Below are 3702 nucleotides of genomic sequence, written 5' to 3'. Positions count from 1 at the left end.
GTTGAAGAATAATTTCACTGGATAGATGGGGAAGGAAAGTTTATTCAAAACTATTGTAATAGGAGAGAGAGACTAAAATCAAATCCACTGACATAAAAGTCTGAAGATTTTTAGAGGTTGCTGTGAACTATCCTGTTTCCCTGAAAATAAAGACATCCTCCGAAAATAAGACCTACTTACAGGAAAGATAAGCTGTCCCCTGAAAATAAGACCTAGTGCATCTTTGGGAGCACACCTTCAAATAAGACACTGTCTTATTTTCGGGGAAACAGGGTAGTGATAAGTGCTGGAAGAAGTTAGGGAGGAGGTTGGGCAATGTCATTAGGCCATCCATGTTACTTAACGGCTGCTTATGGAAGTTAGAAGTTAGGCTCCTGCCCTCCTGTACAGACTGATGGTAAAGATTCCATCTTCCTTCATGACTACATTTCGAAGATGCAGCTCTGGCTCCCAGTTCTTTGAAAAAAAATATACCTAGGTCTTAAAACTGGCCAACAGAGGTTTAAGAAAATTTACATCTCTAAAGAGCAGAGAAAGAATTTGCAATTAACAAGTGTTCTAAGATAAATGCTCCAGTGGGGTAGGAGGGTATAGGCAGAAAGAAATATATATAAAGTTTACTCAAGTTTAAAGCATCATTAAGGCCATCTTAATCACCATTTCCTGGTGAAATTCATGCAGCCAAAGCAATTACCATCATAATCTACTACCTAAACAAATGACGATACCATACAACCAAACAGTTAATGAATGATATTTCTGTTTACTTCATAAATGCAAAAACAAATATTTTGATTCCTCACCTAAGACATTTTAATCTACCAAACTGCAAAGCTTTTAACCATGATCTTTGATGCCATATCAGGAAGAAAGTATTCCTATCTTTCATTAATATTTATTTTTGAGTTTTTATTAAGAGTTTAAGGTGATTTTCTATTTTATGATTGTCTGATTTGTAGTTTTAAAAAAAGTTTGAAAAAATTGCCATCATGAGGGATTTTAGAAAACACTAGAGTTCAAGAACCATGGAAACAAACCTGAGATAAGACAGGAAGTTAAAGAATCATCTTGATAAAACGTCTTTCATTTGTTTTCAGTGACCTTTGGAGTTCTGAGAACAGCAAAGAGGATGTGATGTTAAATAATCAAAACTGCTTCGCATCCTGGGCAACCTGGGCATCTGCCCAGCCGGTTTCACAGAGACCCTCCAGCTGGGACTACCCTAAAATTCTCTGTGCACATGGCTGTTTAATTCATCCTTAACTTTATTTACATATAGTCTCATAGAAATTGAGCTAAATGTTTGATTGCAGGCACAACAACCTAGTCTCTGTGTTGAAATATCTCCTGTTCACCAAATTCCAGAGGAGAAAATGACACTAGCAGTGAGTACTTTATTTTTGATAACGTTCAGGTAATTGTCTGTCTTCCATTGGGGTTCTTTTTTCAAATGGTTATGCCTGAGCATGTTTGCTCTGTTAACTTCTGGAGACAGCAGCAAGTTGAGCCTCTGCCCATTTTTCTCTCCCTTTCATCCAGTCAACAAGGATCCCTCCCTCTGCCTCCTTAATCCCTTTCACAAAGTAACAGATAAAAATGTTGAAGTACTTAACACATCCGCACACAGATTCCATTTTATTGCACCATCCTTGCTATCCCCAGAGGTATTCTCAACTTCATTCTTACCTTTTAAATTCCTCAAATAGGATTTTGCACCTTATTATGAGAAATGCTAGCCAGGTTGGGTGGAGTGCAGCAAAAAATGCGTACAAACCTCCCATTTACAGGTAAGGTAAAATTTAATTTTCAGGTTTAAAAAAATAATGAGGAAATGTATCTTTTTCCCTTTGTGTTGATCAACAGACAAATGATTTAATTTTTGAATCTTGACCTAAGTTTGTGTTTTTCGAGTAGAAATGACAAAGTGTTTACCTTATAAATATATCATAAATATGTAATATGTGTTTATTTGCATATGAATACACGTGTGAGTGATAAGCTCACAGTGTTTGTGCCTACATATACATGCACAGACATTGCTTAGCCTAGGATTTAGATCATGTGGGGCATTTAATATATTTTAGACAGAAGGATTTTTTTTCTTGTTATCACTGTGTTGGTATTAGTTCGAACAAACTTTCATTGAAATTTCAGCATGTCCCAGGATGTTATCTTACCAAGAGAATTAGTGAATGTTTTAAGACAGAACCCTGAAAGAAAATGAGTTCAGAAATACCATGAGTGGCATGCCACGCAGATGCAGTTGGGAAGTCCAAAAACAAAAGTGTAGATGTACAAAAGGATGAAGCTTCCTGTGTGGAGAGAGCATGCGTTTGATGAGACAGAGGAAAGGGATACCAGCAGGAGATTTTTCCTATGAGAAATATACTGACAGGCATTGAATTCAGTCATTTTTGTGCTCATCAGTGAAATGCTAAAGTCCTTTCTATTAAAATCAAACGCATATTAATGCAGCTGTGTATTAGAATAATTTAGTACTACTCCTCTGTCATTGGGATAGTTTTTGTGAAGAAAAGAAATACAATGAATGTGCTTTGAGAATCAGATCTTTAAATAAAGAATAGGTTGGCGAATATAAACTGGATTAGAGGATGTGCCTGAGGCCCAATGTCAAAGCATCTTGCTTTCTCACCTTGAATAAGCATCTTTGATACTTACTTATGGGAAAATCCAGGTCAGAATACACAGTCTGAACATACTTCCCAACCAGCTGCACAGAAATCAGCATCTGCTTTACAGAGCTGGGCTCTGGCAGGGCAGAGCTGGCAGTCTTCTCAACACAGTGCCCCTGCCTCTGGGAAACACAGTCCAGTGAATATAAAGGTGTTACTGTTTTTCCCCAAACTCTAAGTTATTACAGTCATGGAAAGCATTAAGAAGAGTATAGAAAGATCTTGATTTTGTAGAAAACAGAAACTCCCATTTCCAGGGAAGCACTAATATGGTGAGATTAAGGTTCATTTTTCAAACACTAAAGCATCTACATTAAACATTATTGTTGAAATTTGAGACCATGTGTATGTAATACAGAAATAGGAGTAGAAATAAAATTATAAATATTTTACAAAAAGTGATTGGAAGTGACTGCATGTGATGGAGTTATACAAAATAGTGTGACTCTATGCCAGAAATCACAAGTTAGAAAATAAAATGTAATGAAATCCTGTTCTTCACAGTAATCAGAAATATAGAGACATATAAAAATACTAAAACATTATCCCAGTCAAATGAGGGAAGAAGATTTTCATCAAGAAAAAACATGCAGATTCAAATAAAAGTAAAACCATGAGAGAGCCATACACTTAAATGGGTTGAGTAAAGGGTTTAAATATGGATTTTCTTTAAATGCATTCATCATTTGTGATTAATAGAATTATAATACCAGCAAAAGTCAATTTTATTCTAGAATAAGACAAAAATAATGTAGGGTTCATCTGGAAGAATTATCCACAGAGGATATGCAGGGGACTGTAGCACTGAAGACTCTGTACAAAACAGTTGCCAAGCTTAAAGGACAAACTGCATATACTGTAAAGATAAAGAAGCTATTCCAGAGGTATAGGCAGGATTAGGGGTGTCAATATAGGATAGTGGAGCTCCCTAGGACTGACAATAATAGAAAATTCCTTATCATCCCCAGGCCTAAAAGGATAGGAGAGGGGCTAGTTCAGTGGAACCACA

This window comes from Nycticebus coucang, chromosome 4 (assembly GCF_027406575.1).
Source record: "Nycticebus coucang isolate mNycCou1 chromosome 4, mNycCou1.pri, whole genome shotgun sequence".
Classification (NCBI taxonomy): domain Eukaryota; kingdom Metazoa; phylum Chordata; class Mammalia; order Primates; family Lorisidae; genus Nycticebus; species Nycticebus coucang.
The sequence above is the reverse complement of the archived record's forward strand: the minus strand, read 5'-3'. Positions refer to the sequence as shown.